The 26,181-nt window shown below is 39.6% G+C and overlaps 1 pseudogene across 1 annotated transcript in view; it reads right to left on the bottom strand.

The window, feature by feature from the left end:
• LOC105542208 overlaps nt 1-26,181 on the bottom strand; it is a 55,581-nt pseudogene that overhangs the window by 23,920 nt on the left and 5,480 nt on the right. The gene's annotated exons all lie outside the window — the stretch shown is intronic.

Raw genomic sequence — 26,181 nt, 5'->3', positions numbered from 1 at the left:
GCTGGGCGCGGTGGCTCACACCTGTAATCCCAGCACTTTGGGAGGCCGAGGCGGGAGGATCACGAGGTCAGGAGATCGAGACCATCCTGGCTAACAAGGTGAAACCCTGTCTCAACTAAAAAAATACAAAAAATTAGCCAGGGGTGGCAGCGGGCACCTGTAGTCCCAGCTACTCATAGGAAGCTGAGGCAAGAGAATGGCATGAACTCAGGAGGCAGAGCTTGCAGTGAGCCAAGATCACGCCACTGTACTCCAGCCTGGGTGACAGAGCAGGACCCCGTTTCAAAAAAAAAAAAAAGGTATCTCTACATACACGCACACATACATATATACATGGTATATATGTATGTGTGTGCATCCACTGAAGGGGACTACATTTAATTCAAGATTATAAATTATATTTCTTTCTTTTTTTTACTTTTTATGCATAAATTTATTTTAAACTTTTATTTTAGGTTCAGGATTACATGAGCAGGTTTGTTGTGAATTCTATTTCAATTAACATTTAGATTAGGTATCATTTGAAAACTCTTAGTATTTTACCAACATGTCTGCATTTCTTTCTTAAGATACAAAATCTGTAGGAGTCTAAATCCTGATGGAAAAAAAATGTGGAAGGATACTACCACCTCCATCAATTCATGTTCTTCTACCTATACTGTTCAAATATGGAAGGTCCTATTCTCTTCCGTCCTTTCAAACAATTCAACTAAACAAATAGTTAAGTGCCTTAAAAATGCAAGACCTTACACTATTTCAGCTGGGTCAATAAAAATTAGAAAAGAATCTTAGTTTTTTTCTCTATGCTTTCCTGAAACCAGAAGAGAGATTATTTTATACCCAACACACTGATATTAACAGTATCTATTTACGCCAGACCTAAGACATAGATATTTAATTTCACATTCTCTCTTCCTACCACAGAGTCCCTTCTGTGAAATAACTTGCATCCAAAATATTAGAATTTGCCTGCTGAGATCAGGAAAAGGCTTAATCTCTGAAACACATTCACAGAAGATTAAACCAGTAAATTTACAACCTGTTCAACAGTGGGGCTTCTCTGAGTTTTTCTTCCCCAGCAATCTATACAACAGTTTTCCAAACAATAGTTGTGGAGACCAGCTTGGCTGGGGAGACCCTAACCCAGCGAAGCTAGAGGAATTAAAGACACACACACAGAAATATAGAGGTGTGAAGTGGGAAATCAGGGGTCTCACAGCCTTCAGAGCTAAGAGCCCCGAACAGAGATTTACCCATGTATTTATTAACAGCAAGCCAGTCATTAGCATTGTTTCTATAGATATTAGACTAACTAAAAGTATCCCTTATAGGAAATGAAGGGATGGGCCAAAATAAAGGGATGGGATGGGCGAGTTATCCGCAGCAGGAGCATGTCCTTAAGGCACAGATCGCTCATGCTATTGTTTGTGGTTTAAGAATGCCTTTAAGCAGTTTTCCACCCTGGGTGGGCCAGGTGTTCCTTGCCCTCTTTCCGGCACGGGGTTACAGTCATCATGAACATGTCACAGTGCTGCAGAGATTTTGTTTATGGCCTGTTTTGGGGCCAGTTTATGGCCAGATTTTGGGGGGCCTATTCCCAACAGTCATAATGTATTCATTCCCAGGGTTACCACTCAGAAGCACATAAATAAATCAGTACACAGCCAGAGCTATCCAAACATGTTTTGACAGATCCAGGCCAAGCAACTGCAGAACTTCTGAATATGCACATCCCACAGGCCTAGGTAGCACCAGCCTTTGGCTCCAGTGTATACTCCTTTCCTTCCCATAGGCTTAGTTCTAGCTTTTGAGGAAAGAAAAATAAAGCCGTCAGTTGAGTGGATGAGACTTCCAGCAGGGTAAAAAGAAAAAGACTGTCACATAAATCCCTTCAAAAAAACATTTGCTTAGTAAAAAGGCAAGCAACTTAGTTATTAAAGACAATGTAACAAAAATTCAGTCTATTTTAATTTTCAAAGATTGAAAGAGTAAGAAAATATTCAGATATGATATTTTAATCAAATTATAAACCACAAACATTAGGATGGCTACTATAAGGAAAACAGAAAGTTTAGTGTTGGTAATGATGTGCAGAAATTGGAATCTTTGTGCATTGCTGATGGGAATGTAAAATGGTACAGCCACTGTGGAAAACAGTATGGTGGTTCCCAAAAAATTAAAATTAGAATTATCACCTAATCTAGCAATTCTACTTCTGGGTACATATACAAAATAATTCAAAGCAAGGCCTCAAAGAGATACCCATACACCCTCACAGCAGTATAGATGAATAGGCAAAATGCAGCATATACATACCATGGAATGTCATTCAGCCTTAAAAGGGAAAAAAATTGCCGGGCGCAGTGGCTCACGCCCATAATCCCAGCACTTTGGGAGACTGAGGCAGGAGGATTGCTTAAACTAAGGAGTTCAAGGCCAGCCTGGGCAACATAATAAGACCTTGTCTCCACTAAAAATTCAAAAAAAATTAGCCGGGTGTGGTTGCACAGGCCTGTAGTCCCAGCTACTTGGGAGGCTGAGGCAGGAGGATTGTTTGAGCCTGGAAAGTCAATCTGCAGTGAACCCTGATTGTGCCACTGTACTCCAACCTGGGCAACAGCATGAGACCCTGCCTGAAAAAAGAAAAAACAAAGTGGTGACCAGGTGCAGTGTCTCATGCCTGTAATCTCAATACTCCAGGAGGCTGAGGGAAGTGGATCATTTGAGGTCAGGAGTTCGAGATCAGCCTGGCCAAAATGGTAAGACATTGTCTCTACTCAAAATACAAAAATTAGTTGGATGTGGTGGCACGCACCTGTAATCCCAGCTACTCAGAAGTCCAAGGTAGGAGAATTGCTTGAACCTGGGAGGCAGAAGTCGCAGTGAGCCAAGATCACGCCACTGCACTCCAGCCTGGGTGACAGAGTGAGACTCCGTCTCAAAAAAAAAAAAAAAAAAAAAAGGAAGAAAATTCTGCAGTACACAACAACGTAGATGAACCTTGAGGACAGACATTATGCTAATAAAATAAGCCAACCACAAAGAGAGAGTTTTGGTTTTACAAGACAAAAAGAGCTATACAGATGGCTGGTCCTGATGGTTACACATTATGAATATATTTAATACCACTCAACCATGCCCTTAAAAATGGTTGAGATGGTAAATTTTATGTTATGTGTTACCACAATTTTAAAAACTGAAGAAAAGAGTTTTTTAAAAAATCATAAACCAGCTAGCATAAAGAACAATACAGCTCAAGGCCAAACAATGCCTATTTTGTTTTCAATTTTTAACTTTCTGTCCATGTCGACTCTATTAGATGACACATTTCTGAGTAGTGAGGTCATTTTGGTCTTAACATTTTATAAAATTCCAGAACAAAAATAGAAGGCTTATGGGAAGAGAGGAGATTATTGGTAGGAGGAGTATATTATTAACCACTCCAAGTGTCCATTAATAATGCATCCTTAATTATTTGCCAACACACAAGAAACATTGGCAAGGAAACAGCATTTCTGGGAAGCACTACAATTACTGATTCAATCATTCATAAAGTATTTTTTAGTACCTATTCTTTGGTTAAAACTGGGGTACACTGAGCTATGATTGTGCCACTGCACTCTAGCCTGGGCAACAGAGCAAGACCTTGTTGCTCAAAAAAAAGAAAAGAAAAAAAAAAACACAAAAAAAACTGTAGCATACACTGCAGTATATAAACAAATACAAAAATCTAAAGGATAGGGATAGTACCTGTAAGCATACCCCTATGAAAAATCAGTTTCTACATATGTATTTACTGGTATCTTAAGAATAAAATGGCCAGGCATGATGGCTCACACCTGTAATTCCAGCCCTTTAGAAGGCCAAGGCCAGAGGATTGCTTGAGCCCAGGAGTTCAAGACCAGCCTAGGGAACAGTAAGGCCCTGCCTCCACAAAAAAATAAACTTAAAAAAATTAGCCAGGCATGGTGACACACACCTGTAGTCCTAGCTACTAAGGAGGCTAAGGCAAGAGGATTGCTTGAGCCCAGGAGGTCTAGGCTGCAGTGAGCTATGATTGAGCCACTGCATTACAGCTTGGGCAACAGAGTGAATATGCACACCCCACCTCAAAAATAAAAATCAATAAAATAATATCAAACTAAACAAAATAAGAGGATATATCTGAATCTAAGCAATGCATTATCTCCTCTTTTTGGCTGCCATCAAAACATACCTGAAGATTGATACATCTAAAACCTAAATCATGATCTTCTCCTAAAAAAAAAAAAAAACCTGTCTTCCTTCAGCATTCCTTTTGTCAGTGAAGAGCACTAAGTTACTTAAATCAGAAATCTAGGACTCCTTCCTTCTCCACTTCATATTCTACCCATCATCAAGTTCTGCTGACTATATCTTCCAAATATTCTTAAATTAATGCCTTTCTATCCTCTTCACCAACACAACTCTAAGTGAGTCATCCTTACCTATCACATGGACAACTAAATTCCTAACCAATACCCCTACATCCACTCTGGTACCCCTTCGAGCCATTCTTTGCATTTCAGTCGAGTGTTCTTATCAAAAAAGCAAATCTGCTGGGTGTAGTGGCTCACATCCCAGCACTTCGGGAGGCTGAGGTGGGTGGATCACTTGAGGTCATGAGTTCAAGACCAGCCTGGCCAACATGGTGAAACCCCGTCTCTACCCAAAATACAAAAATTAGCCTGGCGTCATGGCACACAACTGTAATCCCAGCTACTTAGGAGGCTGAGATAGCAGAATCGCTCGAACCTGGGAGGCAGAAGTTACAGTGTGCCGAGATCACGCCACCACACTCCAGCCTGGGCAACACAGTGAGACTCCATCTCAAAAAAAAAAAAAAAGAGAAAATCTGACTGTGTCCTTTCTTGCTTAAAAACCCTTTAATGGCTGCTTATTCCTCTTAGGATACTTAGAAAAATGGCAAAAACTTCTTAACATGACCTATAAAAAAACCTAACAAGGATAGGCCTCTCTCTTCACTTCAAACCATGATCTTTTTCTCTCTAACTCTCACTGCTTAAGCCACGCTAGCCTTAATTAGGTCCTTCATTTCACCATTCTCACTTCTACCACACGGCCTCTGCACTTGCTGTTTCTGGACAACCATCTCCCACCTCTTTCTTTGCCAAGTTAACATCTACTCCTCCTTCAGATCATAACACAAGTATCATTTATTGAGGATGCCTTCTCTAATCTGGTCAAATCTCACTAATGTAAGTATTACCCAATACCTACTCTTATGCCACTGTCACAGGTGTAATTTAAACACTTAATTTAACATTTCTGTCTTCTCCGCCAGACCCTAAGTTCCATGGGGGAAGGGTATCAGAGCAGTTTTTGCTCCACATAATATCCCATTGCCTAGGTGACCCAATAAAAAGGTATTGCGTGAATGAACAAATGCATGAACCATGCTCAAGAATCATCAGATATGGTCCAGACTGCCTAAGTCAAAGTTCAGTTGCCAGCAATCACAAAACGTTCACCACTAGGTCAAACTCCTATCACCATGATCTTCACCATACTAAATTTTCTTTGTCAAGGTCCCTTTAGCTAAGATAATGAAGTTTACTTAGGACAGGTCTTCTTCTGGTGGCTTCCTATTTACATGAAGAAACCATCAAAAACTCAAACTCCATTGAATAAAATAAAGCAATCTAAGAATGTCTGATTGTAGCTTTCATAACAAAACTATAAATTAGTTTTTTGAGTTTTTCTTAACACCTTGTTGAGTTTTTCTTAATATCTCATTTTCTTCATACTTCATGTCAAGTCCCAAAGCAAAGACAAATCATTCCTGGTTTGTCTTGAAATCTGAATCTCTTACTCAACTTATCCCAAGATAAATCACTAAAAATAAAACTCTACCAAAAAATAACATTTAAAGAAGTTAAAGTCTCTAGACACCTAAAAAATCAAAAGAAAAAAAAAAACTCAGCAGAAAAAGGAGAAGAAATGAGGGCAACGTTTGGATGAAAAACCCTCTTTGACCACACAAAACAAGAAACACATCTTCCCCATGAATTCTGGCAAGGTAAATTCTCAGCCTCATTCACAAAATTCTTGGATAGCTTCCTTGGCCTAAAAACAACAACAACAACAAAACCCACACGATTTCACAGTGACTATTCTAAAGCCTGAGTACGGATATGGTTGTCTAGGGAAATTGCCCATTTTGATGGTAAGCAAACAGTTCTCAGTGATGTTTCAATAATTTTTCTTAAGTCATAAAAATAGTAGATATTTAATTCATTTTTTAAAAAGGTAAATGAACGGAAAATGTAAGCTCCTGTTTTAAACAGAAGCTGCAGTATCACAAATTAGAGATTTAGGAAAAGATAAACATTTCTAGAGAAGTAACGAGAGTTAAAGAAAACACTGGTTCTTCAGATTCCAAAATGGCCAAATGACTTAGCAAAAAAGTTTAGTAATACTATACCAATGTCAATTTCCTGGTTTCGATATTATACTACAGTTACATAAGATGCCAACACTGGGGGAAGCTAGGGGAAGGATTCAAGGGACTCTGTGCTATTTTTGCAACTTTCTGTCAATCTACAATCATTTCAAAATAAAGTTTTAAAAAAATATTAGTGGGGAATATTCAGGATAATACAACTGCAATTTTAAGTAGTGTGTAGCACTTTCCCGAGCACTATGAATCATTCTAGTGAATTTCTGAACCTGAATGGATCATGGGAACTCAGCATAGGTAGCCAGTGGTCAGGAGCACAGGTAGCAAAGGGACCTCCAAATTTGTGGCTGGTGTCTTAAGTGAGGACAGTCTTGTAGGGGACTGTGACCTTAACCTACAAAGTCTATGTTAACTCCCAGTAGTGTCAGAATTCCATTGCAACAACTTCCAGGAAATCTACTATCAGTATTTCTTTTTTCAAAAACACTGCTCTAGGACCTACAATTCAGGTTTTCTAAGTTCCAAATTCAAAACTATGAATCAACAAATAATGCATTAAATGTCAAACGGGATTTCGAACACTTACGAGCAACGAAAAACAACAGTTAAGAAAGTTAAGAATTGGTTCTCAAAATAAAACAATGTTATACAATGTCATGAATTTCTCCAATAAAGATTAAGTGGCCTTGGGCTTTCAAGTTTTAACTCCGGTCCAATCTCCAATGAAATTATCTAACTTTCCTCCTCAACTAGCTAATTCACTAAATTAGCAAAACATGTAGATGAGGTACTTCTGTCTCTGAGTGAAGAAATTCTTTTAGGGAGTCTAAAAAGACGAGTGAATGGGTTGTGCCTAAACCCAATTAACCTCAATAGGGATGGCAACAGGTTCAAGAGGCCAACGAAGAGACCCAGAATCAGCACATGAGACATGGCATTTTTTTTTTTTGAGACATAATCTTGCTCCCTCACCCACGCTGGAGTGTAATGGCACGATCTCGGCTCACTGAAACCTCTGCCTCCCAGGTTCAGGCAATTTCCCTGCCTCAGCACCCCAAGTAGCTGGGACTACAGGCACATGCCACCAAACCTGGCTAATTTTTTTTGTATTTTTAGTAGAGGGGGGGTTTCACTATGTTGGTCAGGCTGGTCTCGAACTCCTGACCTCAAGTGATCCACCCACCTCAGCCTCCCAAAGTGCTGGGATTACAGGCATTAGCCACCACACCCAGATAAAACATGGGATTTTATTAGGGGCTTACCTACAGGGGAGAGAGTCATGTAGCATGGGCTGGACAGAAGAACCTCCTTACATACAGCCCAGTGGCGGCAGGCTGGACAAGACATCCACCTTAACTACAGTGCAGTGATGGCAGGCTGGACATCATCTCTATACTGCCCAGTGGCAGCGGACTGGGCAGAAAAACCACAACTGCTTGCAAACAGCATGCAGTTTATATAGCTTTTTCACTTAAAACCCTCCCCTTAAGGACCTCCACCTGACAACCTTCATTTACCCCAAAACTCAGGGTCTTGATCCCCTATACAGGCCGATCCCCTGTACAACCGATGTTCCACGTAATGGAATGGGGCCCAGATGTTCCTCACAGACAAGGGTTGGCCACTCCCAGATTCCCTAGCTCAAAACACACATTCAGGTATGTCTGCCAAACAAGGTTATTCCAAGGGTATGCTTAAATTACTGACATCAGGTGTATTTACAGAGAATACAAAATTAAGTCTCAGAATCTGTAGTAATACCAATCTTAGCTAGCCAAAAGAAAATTTAGCTGTCAATACTAAATATGTGCAGTATGTATAGTGGCCAAGACTAGCACATTGATAGTGGATGTAAACTAAAAAATAAGTTTTTGAGATAAGGTCTCGGTCTGTCACTTAGGCTGAAGTGCACTGGAGTGACTGCTCATTGCAACCTCTGCCTCCCAGGCTTCAAGTGATCCTCCCACCTCAGCCTCTCAAGTAGCTGGGACTACAGATGTGCGCCACCACATCTGGCTAATTTTTGTATTTTTTGTAGAGATGGAGTTTCGTCATGTTGCACTCAAATGATCGCCAACTGCACTCAAATGATCCACCCAACTCAGCCTCCCAAAGTGCTGGGATTACTGACATGAGCCACTGTGCCCGGCCTTAATGTAATTTCTTGATTCTAGACCTCATCAACTGATTAAAAGGCATACCTTTAATAACAGCCTTTTGAAGAGAAATACTACCATATTAGATGCACACAATTTCAAAACTTAAAATGCAAAGAGGTATGCCTCTTATAATTGAGAAAATAGGGAATTTAGGAAACAACACCTAAATTGTTGTTTAGTTTGTCTAACCAACACCTATCATTTATTTGTTCCAAATTTTTCTAACTCAGAGTTGAACAAAAACAATACTCCTGTGCTGTGTTAGCTTGCTTAGAAAAAAAAAAAAAAGGGTGGGGGGGTGGTAGGGGGATGGGGTGATACATGGTGGCTCCTACCTGTAATTCCCAGCACTTTGGAGGCTGAGGCGGGTGGATTGCTTGAGCTCAGGTGTTTGAGAACGGCCTGGGCAACATGGTGAAACCCCGTCTCTACCAAAAACAGAACAAATTAGTCAGGCGTGGTGGCATGTGCCTGTGGTCCCAGCTACTCAGAAGGCTGAGGTGGGAGGATCACTTGAGCCCGGGAGGCGGAGGTTGCAATGAGCCAAGATGGTGCCACTGCACTCCAACCCTGTCTCAAAAAACAAACAAACAACAATAAGAAACACTACTCCTGAAACTTTACTTATCCCAAAAGTTACTGTGTCTTCCAGAGACATGAAGATAAAATGTACAGAGCCAGGTGTGGGTGCATGCCTATAGTTTCAGCTACTCTAGAGGTTGAGGCAGGAGGATTTCTTGAGACCAGCAGTTGCTGCAACATAGCAAGACCTTATCTCAAATAAATAAAATTTACAATAACTTTTTGCTAAAAGCATACAGAAGTTAATTTTTTGCAAAGATATAGTAATGCAATATATGAAGCATAACCATAACAGAGTGCTTGAGCTCTGCACTAAAGAAAAAGTTTTAAAGTATTGCAGCACACCAACCACCACAACCAATTTGCTAACCCTTAATTTCCTCACAGGTTACAATAGTACCTATTCTCAGAGTCATTGTGAGAATTAAATGTAAAGTGCTTAAAACAGGACCTGCTATGCAATAAGTACAGTATAGGTATTAGCCTTTTAAAAAAAAAAAAAAAAAAAAACTTTCTTAAAAGAACGTGTTAAAGGAAATGCCAGGCACCTGTGTAGGCAAATGGCGGCAGCATCTTAAATCTCACTCTGAATGACACTGCAGGTGTTTCTCATGACCCTAGACACAACAACCTTAACATCTATGAGGGAGGTTCTTGTCACTCAGTTTTCTGCTTGATTTGACAATTGAAAAGAAAATAACCAACTAAGTCTAATTATAAACAAAACATACAGGAAGCAGAAAGAATCAATAATTAAAGAGAAAAGCTAATATGAAACTACTATTCTTCATAGATTTAGATACCTCTTTTTATATATAACCTTGCATTTGTATAGTACTTTGTACTGTCCAAGTAACATTTTTTTTTTTTTTTTTTGAGATGGAGTCACCCAGGCTGGAGTGCAGTGATGCGATTGTACCTCATTGCAAGTTCCGCCTCCCACGTTCACGTCATTCTCCTGCCTCACCCTGCCGAGTAGCTGGGACTACAGGCACCCATCACTAGGCCTGGCTAATTTTTTGTATTTTTTTAGTAGAAACAGGGTTTCACCGTGTTAGCCAGGATGGTCTCAATCTCCTGACCTCGTGATCCACCTCCCTCGGCCTCCCAAAGTGCTGGGATTACAGGTGTGAGCCACTGCACCCGGCCATGTCCAAGTAACTCTTAACACATTATCTCAATTGATCCTCACAATAATCCTGTGAGGTACTTGCTGTTATTTCACATTTTACAGATGAGAAAAATGAGCCTAAATGGCATGCTGAAGGTCACACAGCCAGCAGGCAGAAAAGCTGGAACTTACACTCTTGACTACTCTACCACAGGTGTCCCTCTAAATGAAGGGAAGTTTTACAATGCTAACACAACTTTCTGAACACCATCCTCCATATCGCAGCAAACTATTAAAACAGCTTCAAGACATACTGAAAAATTAGAAACAGTCACAGAATTACAGGAACCTTAAAGATCATTTCTAGTATAATTTCCCATTTTACATATTTTTGGGGTTTTTTTTGAGACAGTGTCACTCTATCACTCAGGCTGGAGTGCAGTGGCACAATCTCAGCTCACCGCAACCTCTGCTTCCTGGACTCTAGTGAGCCTCCCACCTCAGCCTCCTGAGTAGCTAGAATCACAGGTGCATGCCACCACATCCAGCTAATATTTTGTATTTTTGGTAGAGACAGGGTTTTGTCAGGTTGCCCAGGCTGGTCTCAAGCTCCTGAGCTCAAGCAATCCACCCGCCTCAGCCTCCCAAAGTGCTGGAATTACAGGCATGAGCCACTGCACATGGCCATTATTTTTTCTTATAAAATGTTTTCTGTACTCAGGATCAAAAAAAATTTTTTTTCAGTGTCCTCACATTTTAACATCTGCAAGCACATATGAAGATCAAGAAGCTGAGAAAATAAAAGGATTAAAACGTACAAACCCTGAATATGTTTTGCCTGACTTCCCCCTGATCCCCAACATATTTGCTGGAAAAAACACTTTCTTATTTATAGGCATAGGTCAAATTTAAGATTTCTTCCGACAGTTTTAATAACTTTTCATTTTAAATAAGTGATTACCTCAGATTATCTATAAAATGTGTTTTTTATTACTGCTTCTCAAACTGTTGAAGCAATTAATATAAACATAGTACATGATAAACTAATAGGAAAATATGAAGGAACAAAAAGAATCTTGTAGGCTATAGCTAAAAATTTTCAAGATTTTGACTTGCTCATATATAATTTCCTTCATTTTGACACAAACATTGCAAAATTCTCAATCTACTCCAATAACCACACGTAAATCTTACTCAAGGAGAAAAATGTGGTATCTCAAAGTCACATTCCTTTTCACTATAGAAACATTTTTTAAATATGTAGAAGTTTTTATTGCTTAAACTTATTTAAACACATAAGTCACTATGAAGCAAACACAGAAAGACAAATGACTTAAGTATGAGATAAACTATAAAAAATGAATTCAGGCTGGGTGTGATAGCTCACACCTGTTATCCCAGCACTTTGTTTTGGGATGCTGAGGTAGGAGGATCACTTGAGGCCAGGAGGTTGAGAACAGCCTGGGCAACATAGCAAGACCCCATCTCTACAAAAAATACAACAATTAGGTGGGCATGGTGGCATGTCCCTGTAGTCCCAACTACTTGGGAGCGTGAGGTGGGAGGAGTGCTTGAGCCTGGCAAGCCAAGGCTGCAGTGAGCCAAGATCGCACCACTGCACTCCAGCCTGGCGACAGAGCAAGACTCCATCTCAAAAAAAAAAAAAAAAGAAAGAATTATTACTTATGGCAAGAACCTTTCAAGTGATTTATAATCTCATTGTTAAAACAAGACTTTAAATATCATTAAGATTATAATTATATTCCCTATTAAAAAACAGGGAAAGAATTCAAATAAACATTTCTCCAAAGAAAATATCCAAATGGCCAATAGACACATTAAAAGATGCTCACCTTGTTAGTTATTAAGGAAATACAAATAAAACCACAATGAGGTACCATTTCACACCCACTAGGATAGCTAAAATCAAAGTATAACAAGTTAAGAGGAGTAGAAATTAGAACCCTCATACACTGCTGGTGGAAATGTAAAACAGCTCAAGCGGTTTGTTTTTGGAAAACAGCCTTACAGTTCCTCAAAATGTTAAACATAAAAGAGTTGCCATATTTCCTAGCAATTCCATTTCTAGGTACATATGTATAGTTCACACAAAACCTTGTACATAAACGTTCATAACAGCATTATTCAAAACGGCCAAAAAATGGAATCAATGTAAATGTTCATCAACTGATGAAAAGATAAACAAAACACGCTATATTCGCCATACAATGGAATCTTATTTGGCAATAAAAAAGAACAAAGTACTGACACATGCTACGACAAAATGGATAAACCTTGAAATTATGCCAAGTGAAAGAAGCCAGTCACAAAGGACCACATATGGTATGATTCCATTTATATGAAGCATCCAGAATAGGCAAATCCTTAGGAACACAACATAGATTAGAAGTTATGCAGGGATAGAGCAGGTGGGGTGGAAATGTGGAATGACTGCTCAATGAGTACAGGGTTTCTTTTAGGGGTGATGAAAATGTTTTGGAATTAGGTTGTGGTGATGGTAGTACTGCTCTGTGAATACACTAAAAACCACTGAAATGCACACTAAGAAAAATGAAGTTTAAGGTATGTAAAATATATCTCAGAAAAGCTGTAAAGCAAAATGTTAATAGGAGAAATGGGTGCATGGCATATAGGTACTCTGTACTATCTGCAGTATTTCTGTAAATCCGAAACTGCTAAAATAAAAGGTGTATATACAAATTAGGAAACAAGACACATAATAAATAGCTAAAGTAAGGGATGAGCTAAAATAGCACCACAGAACTTTGAAAAGATTCACGCACAGTGTTTCAGATTTTAAAAGAGGTCCTGAATAAACATTAGATGGAAACAAATGAGGTTAGGCCTCATCCACAGGGTCACACATAGCACAGATAGGAGGAAAAATAGAATTCAAAGACCTGAAACAAGCTCATCACTCATCTGACCAAACAAGTTCCATTTTCTTACTTACATACAACTTTCCAAATAAATCTACTTTCTCACAACCCAAAAACTTTCAGAAAAGTCTATGCAGAAAAATATACACACGCTGGTAAACAACAGTGTCACTTTATCAATGTAAATCTAGTGCCTCCGCACCTTGGATTAGGATTTTATTAGGAAAGCATTTTAATACAATTTTGCCATATCCATTTCTAAAAGTCTAAAGGCCTTATTCTCTACAGCTAAGACATTATTATCAAAGAATTTAAGATTCAATTCTGGTGAAACCTAAAAGATGTCAAGATTTGTTTTCACTGTCTTCTCCATATGAATAATAAAGCACTCAAAGTGTTCAAAAAGAAGATACTGACTGGAAGGGGACACAGGGAATTAAATTACTAGGCGGATAAAAATGTCCTATACCTTTACTTTATTCATGGTTATACTGTACCCATACACTGTTGTATGCATATGTAAAAATCCATTAATCTATATATACATCTTTCAACTGTGGATCAAAAGATCTGGAAATCACACCTTAATTTTAAATAATGAATTTTTTAAGTGTTCCAACAAATTACCTTATTATCCCAAAGCATGTGATGTATGAATAAGATTTTGTTTTCTTTTAGTAAAAATAACCCAGCATGGAGAAGTAAAGCAGTTTGCTTTGGTAACTCAAAAATCAAAAGAAAAACAAGTCTACCAACTCTGTTCTATAATCTAAACTTCATGCCTCACAGAGATTGAATCCTGAGATTCTACTGAGAAGGTGAAAAGAAAAAGGGGAAAAGGGCAGAATAAAATAATAAGGGGAAAAAGAACAGAACCAATCCTCACTCAATAAGTCACCCAGAGAGGCCAGGCACAGTGCCTCAGCCTATAATCCCAGCACTTTGGGAGGCCGAGGCAGGCGGATCACCTGAGGTCAGGAGTTCGAGACCAGCCTGATCAACATGGTGAAACCCCGTCTCTACTAAAAATACAAAAATTAGCTGGGCATGGTGGCGTGCACCTGTAATCTCAGCTACTTAGGAGGCTGAGGCAGGAGAAGCGCCTGAATCCCGGAGGTGGAGGTTGCAGTGAGCCGAGATCACACCACTGTATTCCACCCTGGGCGACAGAGCGAGACTCTTATCTCAAGGAAAAAAAAAAAAAAAAGGCATCCAGATAAGGCTAGAAAATGTAAGAACCAAATCAACATCCTCTCCATCCCCAACATGCCCCAAATGCCATGTCCTTGTTCTCAAAAAAGAAAATTATTTTATCTAGAACTAGTTGTGAAACAATGCAAAGAATGCAAAAGAAGTTATCAGGTTCATGCTCTCTCTAAAAACGATCACAGTGCTACCACCTCTTGCATCCTTGTGCAGTTTTGTAAAAGAGTTCTAAGGCACTATACTTTTTACTATATTTTCCCTTTTTTTCACACATACACAGGTCTATAGCGAGGTTGGGAGCCCACATAGGCCTCAACAGATTGATACGAAGTATGGCTCTTATTTCAGCGACGAAATTTTAAAGCTGGACTAGGTCTGAGCAGTCAATAATCCTAAGAGACTTGCCTAAAATCTCAAAGCTTAACAAGTGGCAGAGTCAAATCAAAGTTGAATCTAGCCTTCTATTCACCACACCACACTTACACCTATGCCCAATGAGAAACTAGACAGTAACTTATCTAAAGTGAAAATTGCACTCAGGAAAAAAATAGTTTATATTATCCAAATTCTCATACCCATCTGTTCCACAGCATCAGTCTTTTACTAAATTTATAAGAATTATAACTACTGGCTAGGCACGGTGGCTCACACCTATAATCCCAGCACTCTGGGAGGCTGAGGCAGCCAGATCACTTGAACCAAGTTCGAGACCAGCCTGGGCCACATGGCAAGACCCCATTTCTAGTGAAAATACAAAAAATCAGCCTGTAGGAGAATTATCCAAGCCGAGGAAATCAAGGCTGCAAAGAGCTGAGATCACGCCCTGCATTCCAGACTGGGTGATGGGAGTCAGATGCTGTCTCACAAAACAAAAAAATACAAAAAAGAATTTTAAATGTCAATTAGATTATGGTCAGTACCTTCTTTTTTTTCTGTAGTAAAATTCCCTTGGTAAACTGATTTAAGGACAAAAGGTTATTTGGTAAATAAAAAGTAAAGGCAAACAGAGGTGAATGGTTTTAAAGAATATGTTTGGCAACCAAAGACATTAATACAGTCATATATCCATTTGGCAAACTTTGAAATGTCTACTAGGTGTCCAGGCACTGTATTGGACCCAACAAACACAAAAGATACAGGAGACTTTGGTCTAGGTAGGGAAACACCACAAAGTGGTAAGAGCCATGATGGGAAACCTGGGGTGCTGAGGAAGCCCAGAGGAAGAGCATCTATCTTAATCTGGAGGGTCAAGAAGTCAGACTAGCCTCTTACACTCCCAATTAAGATTTGCTCCAGAAGGCTCAGGCTTCTCATCATTCATTTTTTTCCTCCCCTGTAGTGGGGCAAGACGCAATCCGGGCTCACTGCAACCTCCACCTCCCAGGCTCAAGAGATCTTGCCACCTCAGCTCCCACTGGGAGTACAGGTACATGACACCACATCAATTTTTTTTTTTTTTTAATAGAGACGGGGTTTTGCCATGTTGCCCAGGCTGGTCTCAAACTCCTGGGCTCAAGTGACCCGCCTGCCTCAGACTCCCAAAGTGCTGGGATTACAGGCATGAGCCACCACTCCTGGCATCCTTGCACTTCTTAAAATAAGGATGTATTATGTTTATAACCAGAAAAAATATGGATGGCTATCAAAATAGCCCAAAGAGGATAGGGAGAAAATGATGAAAGCTTGAACTATAAGGTCTGTAAGAGCAGAAAATTGTCTTATTTACCACTATATCCCTAATTTCTTGTACAATGCCTGGCACATAATAGATGCTTAATAAATGTCAGAATAAATGAGTGAATGAGTGAATAGATGAACATTCTTAAGGCTCAATGGGGAAGACACATTTCAGAAGTAAAAAAGAAAGAAATTAAAGATAATCCCAAGTTTTGTAGACTGGTTGGCTAAATGAAGGATGAGCCATTAATAAAGATAAGTAAAACTAGAGGAGATATAGGTTTATGGGAATGCAAAAATATCACTGCAAAATGCCAATGAATTTGGTAGAAGACATACTAGGTTTCAGGAACCAGCAGGACCTCAAAATGCAGATGTCCAGCAGGCAGTAGAGAAGTGCAAGCTGAATGTGCAGATTTGAGTGTCATCTGCATGAAGCTTATATCAGAGATCACAGCTATCATATACCATAGTTTATGGACTCTCACTGCTCTTAATCAACAACAGAATAAGATATGCAGATCAAAATGGAATACACCCACTATTCTGGATGCCCTGACACCTAATCTGACGTTTATCCTACCAATTTCTAAACTTACGATTATGAAACAAATACACATTACGCTTTAGAGACTTCATCTCTCATTTGTTTCCTAATGGTATATAAAGACCCACAGCTATATACATACAAACATACATATATATATATATACACATTATTTTTTTTTGAGACAGAGTTTTGCTCTTGTTGCCCAGGCTGGAGTGCACTGGCACGATCTCAGCTCGCTGCAACCTCTGCCTCCCAGGTTTAAGCAATTCTCCTGCCTCAGCCTCCCGAGTAGCTGGGATTACAGGCATGCGCCACCACGCCCAGCTAATTTTTTATCTTTAGAAGAGACAGTGTTTCTCCATGTTGGTCAGGCTGGTCTCGAACTCCTAACCTCAGGTGATCTGCCCGCCTTGGCCTCCCAAAGTGCTGACATTACAGGCGTGAGCCACCACTCCTGACCATATTTTATATTTTCGCTATTTGCTACAGACAGAAATCTTGGCTCATAGATCCAGGGAAGATAAGAAATTCAACACATTTGGCATTATTTACTATAAAGATACAAAATGTATATACCGGTTTTATTCACTAAAAACAGGCAAATTATCACAAAATAATGGTTTGTCACATGCTACTGATTTTTTAAAGTTCCTGTTTGAAACTTGAAACACTTTTGAAAAACAAATGTCTTAGGAGACCATCCTTTATCAACAATATTTTTATAAATGTTTATTCTCACTATAGGACAGGAAAAGTTATTTTTTGATACCTGTTTCACCTAACTCCAAGATTACAACATCATAATCCTTCCAACTGTCCTCACCTACACAAGTCTCATCCTTGTCCAATTCATCCTATGAGTAAAAAAAAAAAACAAAAAAAAAAACTTCTTCATTTCCTTTGTGGACTTTGAGAGGTAGAATTATCTTAAATTATCTTAAACTGACCTTACTCAAAACTAAGCTTGTCTCTAAAAGGTCAACAAATGGGTGGGGCTAGTCTCACAAACACAGAAACACAAATATACAATTCATGTATCTCCATGCTTTCATTCATGTTATTTTTCATACTTGCAACAACAGTCTTCTTCAACACTCCAAACAGAGAACACAGATGAAATCCTTCTGTAATCGCTTCAGCAGTCACCTATTCTCTTCCTTCTTTATATTTCCATAATACAAACCATATGGCCTTCAATAGCTAGTTTTGCGGTTTTCCCCTTTCCACACTGGTTTCTTGAAGTGCCATATCAAATCTAAATCCCTTAACAATACCATTAGTATTCAATAAATACTAATTCAGTGATAGGTTTAAATCTATCTCTAAATAAATAATCTAGTCCCAACCTGGTGTGGGTAGAAAATCTAACATAACTCTACCAGCGTAAAGAAAGAACATGTAGCCAAGCAAATAACTGAAGCCACAGAAGACGGCTTATTTCACAACACTTCCTAGTTCATCCTATCCGGTGACTGCATTGGCTTATTTTCAAGAAACTGACTTTAAGGCCATAGTAGAAATAAGTTTTTAAAAAATAAGACCAGAATAAACTGAGTCACTGAATCAGAGCTAAAAGAGAAGTGATTCTAAAGATGACAGATGAGACTCCAGGTCACACAGATAGTCGGTGGCATATAAACACTAGAACAGAGGCTTCTAACTTCTAGAAAGGTGACATATTTATTGTGTGCCTAATACATGCCAAGAACTCTGCTAGGCACTATGTTAGACAAGCACCCATTCTTGTACATCAAGATACTTCCCACAGATGTTCTAAAACATTTAAAATATTAATTTAAGGCTCACATTCTAAGGAAATCCCTGCGTTATGAGAAGACAACGCCCATATCTCTAACAAATACATTAAAAGAGGCAGGCAGAGGGGGGTAAAAACCATACAAGCAGGAAAGAATTTGGAATTCCAAACAATTTACTCTTCCTTTTCTGGCTATGAAAATTCGCATACTATTGTTTACCAATAAAGAGATTAAGGCCACCAAAAGGCATTTCTACCCAAATTTCATGACCCAACAGTTTAGAAAAAATGAGCATTATTCCTGTCAGAAAAAAATTATCTATTTTTGTCACATCACATGCAGAGCCATCTGAGGACAAACGTCTAAGCAAAAAAAGAAACAATACTGGAATCTGATAAAGCCTCCTCAGGAATATGGCATTTAGCTGTTTCTTTTCTTTTTTCTTTTTTTTGAGATGGAGTCTTGCTCTGTCGCCCAAGCTGGAGTGCAGTGGCACAATCTTGGTTCACTGCAACCTCCACCTCCTGGGTTCAAGCGATTCTCCTGCCTTAGTCTCCCAAGGAGCTGGGATCACAGGCACACACCATCATGCCCAGCTAATTTTTGTATTTTTAGTAGCGACGGGGTTTCACCACGTTGGTCAGGCTGGTCCTTGGACTCCTGACCTCAAGTGATCCACCCACCTTGGCCTCCCAAAGTGCTAGGATTACAGGCGTGAGCTACCGCGCCCAGCCTAGCTGTTCCAATGGAACCTTTCATCAAAGGATCTCAAAACAAATGTTTTTTTTTTTTTTGAGACAGAGTCTCGCTCTGTCGCCCAGGCTGGAGTGCAGTGGCCGGATCTCAGCTCACTGCAAGCTCCACCTCCCAGGTTCACACCATTCTCCTGCCTCAGCCTACCGAGTAGCTGTGACTACAGGCGCCCGCCACCTCGCCCGGCTAGTTTTTTTGTATTTTTTTAGTAGAGACGGGGTTTCACTGTGTTAGCCAGGATGGTCTCAATCTCCTGACCCTGTGATTCGCCCATCTCAGCCTCCCGAAGTGCTGGGATGACAGGCTTGAGCCACCGCGCCCGGCCAAAACAAATGTTACTGACATTACCAACAATCAAATTGGTGACACTATGGCTACAGAAAGAAATATATCAATGACCCAAAGAATTCAATACTGATATTCTGAAACCCAGCCCTCTGTTCTAAAAACAAAATCTAGTTTTATGTATAGTAGTGTGGTATAAGAAACATACATATTTGGTTTTTGTCCTTGATTCCTGGCAGAGCTCCTAAAACCCTCAGGTTTTCCTCAGTAACAGAAGTGCTTTTTGTTATTCATAATGTGTTCCTTTCAACTACACCTGAGTTTATGCTAATTAGGTGACTCTTGGTGGGCCTCTAGATAGCTTCAGGATAGGACTGGTTGCCAGGGGAACCAACCAAGTGATTAGAGTATTAGAACTTTTAGTCCTCCACTCCTCACCCTTGAGGAAGAGAGAGGAACTGGGGACTGACTAAATGATGGGATTTGGAAAGATTCCCTGGTAGTGAATACATAGAGGTGCTGGGAGGGTGTTGTGCCCAGAGAGGACACGAAAGCCTCACACCCCTCCCCAATAGCTTGCCCTATGTATTTATATCATTTCACTGTTCCTGAGTTGTACCCTTTATAATAAACTGGTAAACATAAGTAAAGTGTTTTCCTGAGTTCTATGAGTCTTTCCAGTGAATTAACGAACCTGATGAAGGGGTCGTGGGAACCCCTGAATTTGCAGCCAAGCCAGACAGAAGTGTGGGTGGCCCAAGACTTGTGACTAGCGTCCCAAGTAGCGGCAGTCTTTTGGAACTGAGCCCTTTAACTTGAGATCTGACACTAACTCCAGGTAGATAGTGTCAGAATTGAATGGAAGTGTTGAACACTCAGCATCAGAGAACTGAAGAATTGGTGAATTAGGTATGGTATGGAAAAACCCCCATAGGCAGTAATTCTTGGGATATATTTGTAAAGCTTGATGATACAAATGGATTTGTTGATAGAACCTCCCAATTTACCTTGCTGCACATGTACAAATAGAAAACCCAAAAATGTAAGAAATGCTGTCAAGAATAGTTGCTACTAAAAATAACTGGCATTAATTTTATGCCATCTATATGCCAGGCATTAAGCTCAGCATAAATTATTTGCAGTGTACAAAACTCTGAGAGGCAGATACTGTTCTCAACAGCAGAAGAGACAATTAAATCTCATAAATGTCCCACTATACACAGCAAGTAGCAGAGTTAGGAACTAAAGCTAGTTTTAACACACAAATCCCTGCCAACTTCTACATTACAGCAACCTTTACTTTTTATCATGTAGTGTAAAATTATAAACTTTAACAATTCTTGAAGACGGCATCCTCAAAATATGTTCTTTAAAGACTAGTCTTGAAAAATTCTCTCAAATAATAAAAATAAAGAGAAATCACATGTACTTATCTAGTATTCTACTTGTCTATTTTACACTTTTTTTTTAAGAACTGCCTTTTTTTGGCCGGGCGCGGTGGCTCAAGCCTGTAATCCCAGCACTTTGGGAGGCCGAGGCGGGTGGATCACGAGGTCAGGAGATCGAGACCATCCTGGCTAACATGGTGAAACCCCGTCTCTACTAAAAATACAAAAAACTAGCCGGGCGAGGTGGCGGGCGCCTGTAGTCCCAGCTACTCGGAGGCTGAGGCAGGAGAATGGCGTGAACCTGGGAGGCGGAGCTTGCAGTGAGCCGAGATCGCGCCACTGCACTCCAGCCTGGGTGACACAGCGCGAGACTCCGTCTCAAAAAAAAAAAAAAAGAACTGCCTTTTTTAGCATTATACTCTTGCTGACTGACAAATATTTCTTTTTTTTCCTCCTCCAGTTAATAAGAAACTAAAGTCATCAAGACATTACTTTCTCTTCAGTACCACTATCAGTAATGAGGAAAGAGGTCACTAGAAATCAGAAAATCTTACAACTTCTCAATATATTTGGATAGTTACATTTCCAAGTATTATCTTCAGTGGCAAAATCCTAATTCTTCAATTGTTTTTCATTAGATTTGGCAGCTAATGAGGCTAGGCATGGTGGCTCATGCCAGTAATCCCAGAACTGTGGGAGGCAAAGGCAGGCGGATCATGAGGTCAGGAGATCGAGACCATCCTGGCTAACATGGTGAAACTCAGTCTCCACTAAAAATACAAAAAATTAGCCAGGCGTGGTGGCGGGCGCCTGTAGTCCCAGCTACTCAGGAGGCTGAGGCAGAAGAATGGCGTGAACCCAGGAGGCAGAGGTTGCAGTGAGCCCAGATTGTGCCACGGCACTCCAGGGGGAGGGCGATAGAGTGAGACTCCATCTCAAAAAAAAAAGTTATGGTGGCTAAAGCTGTCGCTATTCTGGTCTCATTCATCTAGAAAATTTAGATTATCCATGTTCTATTAAAACGTAACATCCAAGAATGGATACAACACAGATATAATCTGACAGTCCAAGAACAAAAGGACTATTACTTCTTTTAATCTAGCATTATACATCTGTAAGTATTCACCAATGTTAGCTTTTTTTTAACAGCCAAATCATACAACTTACCTTAGATTATGGGACTTGTCAAATGAAAACAAAACTTTTGAGCCAGATAATTTCTGTTTAAGATTAGGATCTTGCTTGGGTGCGGTGGCTCACATCCCTAATCCCAGCACTTTGGAAGGCCGAAGCAGGTGGAGAACCTGAGGTCGGGAGTTCGAGACCAGCCTGGCCAACACAGTGAAAACCCATCTCTACTAAAAATGCAAAAATTAGCCAGTTGTGGCAGCGTATGCCGGTAATCCCAGCTACTTGGGAGGCTGAGGCAGAAGAATTGCTTGAACCCAGGAGGTGGAGGTTGCAGTGAGCAGAGATCATGGCCACTGCACTCTAGCCTGGGCCTAGGCAACAAAGCAAGACACCGTCCCAAAAAAAAAAAAAAAAAAAAAGAATAGGATCTTACATTTCTATTACACCCACCTTGACACTTTCATACCTCATACGTACTTAAATCATCTTGATTTTCTTTGATGCAACATACTAGATAAACCTCCCAGTTTTAGTATCATTTATAAATTTTTTGGTAAGCATGTTTATCCCATTATTCAAGATCTCGATTCATACAACTTAGCAACAGAATTTACAATCTGTAAATTGTAAGCTCAAAATAAGCAAACCAAGTCAAATGACTAACAAACTGGGAAAATAAATTTGCAACACATATTACAATAAGCTAATTCCATTACATAAACGGCTCCTACAAATTCATAAGAAAAAAAAAAAACATTAGGATGTTGTTAAACAGGAATTAAAATTTTTAAAAAGGAAAAAGAAAAAAATGCGTAATCAATGAAAAAAGAATCAAAGTCTAACACGGACAGCCAGTTCACAAAAAAAGATAACATGATTTTCATATAGATGAAAAGTTCTTCAACCTCATGCATGAGAGTAACGCAAATGAATCTATGATATGATACCATTTTTTTTTACCTATCAGATTGGCCAAGACCAAAATGTTTGACAACACATCTAATTTGTAAAGATAATGGAGAAACAAGCACTCTCATAGACGGCTGACTGTAAAATAATTCCAACTAAGGTCTTTAGAGAAAATTTCAAAAATATCTGTTAAAAATTTAATTACATCTATCTTTTCTTCTGAGCACCAGTATTCACTGCAGCATTATTTGTAACATCAAAAGTGCTAGCCACAGTTGTTAATCCAACAGCCATTTCTCCCTTCTTCTCCATTAACCAGAATTCACATTTTGTTCAAGATAGTAATGATTGGTTTCAGGCAATATGGCTATCATATTCTCTTTCCCAGAGACACTTGGAGTAAGGGGCAGCAATATAACTCCCAGTGAAATGTAAGGAGACATTACACAGGAAAGTGCATTCAACAGCACAGTCTGCTGACCCCACAGCACCAGCATTACATGGCAGCTTAATAGATACACAAATTCTCAGGCCCTACTCCAAACCTATGGATTTCAGAATCTCTGGAAGTAGATCCCACAAATAGGCAATATGAATAGTATTTTAACAAGCTCCCCAAGTAATATGTACACTAAAGTTCACAAAGCACTGTTTAGGAGACTTCTGGGAATTGTTTTTCTTCCCACGTAAAATGACAGCACCTTCCCAGTAAAAAAATGTTTTGCCCTCCATATCCTGTTTTTTAATGCAGTTGGTTGTGCTGCTTGGAGCTGAGGCAGCCATGATACAACCACAAGGTGACACAGGGAAGCTGAAAAGCCAACATAATGAGGAAAACAAAGGTGAGGGGAAAAAATGTGGGTCCTAAATATTGCTGAGCTACCAAACTAGTGCTGAATTACCTATCTCCTTGCTTCTGTTTATATAAGACAATTAAATATTTTTACAGCTTAAGTCACTGTTAGATTTCCTGGGGTTTTTTAAATTATTATTTCCATTATTTACAACTGAGTGTATCCTAATGATATATATTTTGTCAATGCATGGAATTTTTTTTTTTTTTGAGATCCAGAGTCTTGCTCTGTTGCCCAAGTAGGAGTGCAGTGGCACAATCTCGGCTCACTGCAATCTCCACTTTCCGGGTTCAAGCCTCCCGAGCAGCTGGGATTACAGGTGCCCACCACCACACTCAACTAATTTTTGTATTTTTAGTAGAGATGGGGTTTCGCCATGTTGGCCAGGTTGGTCTCAAACTCCTGATCTCAGGTGATCCGTCCACCTCGGCCTCCCAAAGTGCTGGAATAACAGGCACGAGCCACCGCACCCAGCCTATCCTTGGAAATTAATGGAGCTTTAATTCTAGTGGAAATTACACAGCAGATTGGCAACAAGACTAGTTAGTGGTCTCAAGACTAACACTGGTTGTCTTAACACAGTGTGGGCATATGGAAAACCCAAAAGAAAATAAACACAGTAACACTATGCAGCTGAAAAAAAAAAAAAAAAACTGACACAAGTTGGCCAGGTGTGGTGACTCACACCCATAATACAGGCACTTTGGGAGGCGCAAATGGGAGGATTGCTTAAGGCCAGGAGTTTGAGATCAACCCGGGCAATATAGCAAGACCCTGTCTCTATGAAAATGTTTTTAAATTACCCAGGCATGGTGGTACACGCCTGTAGTCCCAGCTATTCAGGAGGCTAAGGCGAGAGGATCCCTTGAGCCCAGGAGGTCGAGGCTGCAGTTAGCTATGATCACACGCACCACTATACTCCAGCATAGGTGACAGAGTGACACCATGTCTCTAAAAAATAATAATAATAAAAAGTAAGTTTAAAAATACTGTGTTTTAATTACATATGCTATAAGTAGCACAGGATTAATCCCCGGTCCGAAACGCTAGGAACCAGAAGTGTTTTGGATTTCAGATTTTTTCACATTTTGAAATATTTGGATTATACATACCAGGCAAGCATCCCAAATCCAAGCAGCATTTCTTTGAGTGTTATGTTGGTACCCAAAAGATTTCAGATTTTGAATTTTCAAATTTGGGATGCTCAAACTATATTTTATGAGAAAAAAAAAGCAAGATATAGAACTGTTTGAACAGTAGACCTCTGTTTGAGTTTTTTAAAGGTAATATAAATATGTATGTACATATATACACACATATGTACATAAAGTATCTGGAAGGAGACACAAAAAGAGGTAAAAATGCTTGTTACTAAGGAGAAGTAAGAATCAGGAATCAGGGATTAAAGTGAGACTTTCATTTCTATGGTTTCAACATCTGTATATTCCTATTCAAAATGAGTTTGAAATAAAAATGTTAAAAACTTCTTTTAGACTCATATTACACACAAGAGAATTCTCAAAGTGGCTCAAAGCTATTATTTCTACAAAGTACCTAAAAATTATTGTTTGCCTACCAGCACCTGGCATAATGCCTTGCCTATAATAGATTCTCAAATGTCTTCTGACTCAATTTACTATGGAATCAATTCCACAAGCTGCCACTTACAGCATCTAAGAATCTCAAAAATAGAGGCTAGAACTGAGCGCAGGGGCTCACACCTGTAATCCCAGCACTTTGAGAGGCTGAGGTGGGAGGACTGCTTGAGCCCAGGAGTTCAAGACCAGCATTGTCAACACAGTAACACCCTATCTCTACAAAAAACAAAATAAATAAAGTGTACAGGTAGGTGCAGTGGCTCATGTCCATAATCCCAACACTCTGCAAGGCTGAGGTGGAAGGACTGCGTAAGACTAGGAGTTCAAGACCAGCCTGGGCAACACAGCAAGACCCCATCTCTACAAAAAATACAAAAATTAGCTGGGTATGGTGGCACATACCGTAGTCCTAGCTACTTGGGAGGGTGAGGTGGGAGGATCGCTTGAGCCCGGCAGTTTGAAGTTGCAGTGAGCTATAATTGCACCACTGCACTCCAGCTGAGCAACAGAGCAAGACCCTATCTCTAAAAAAATAAAATAAAATAAAATAAAATAAAAGTAGAAAATAAATTTCATATATTTGAAGCTTTCTCTTCATAATCAAAGTCTGTCAGATAATTGCTTAACTCTGTTTTCCTTACTCTCCACAATATTTGAGTACTGTTTTAAGTTGTTGGAAAGGAAAATCAGCTCATAACAACCTTCTTTGGGTTTTCCATAAGCCCACACTGCATTAAGATGACCAATACTAGAAGCAGGCAGGGTGGCACATCTGTAGTCGCAGCTACTCAGGATCTAAGGTAGGCGGATCACTTGAGCCCAGTAGTTCATCTAGCCTGAGCAATACAGTAAGATTCCACTGCTACTTTTTTTTTTTTTTTT

The sequence above is a fragment of the Mandrillus leucophaeus genome, unplaced genomic scaffold (assembly GCF_000951045.1).
Source record: "Mandrillus leucophaeus isolate KB7577 unplaced genomic scaffold, Mleu.le_1.0 Scaffold252, whole genome shotgun sequence".
NCBI lineage: Eukaryota > Metazoa > Chordata > Mammalia > Primates > Cercopithecidae > Mandrillus > Mandrillus leucophaeus.
The sequence above is the reverse complement of the archived record's forward strand: the minus strand, read 5'-3'. Positions and strand labels throughout refer to the sequence as shown.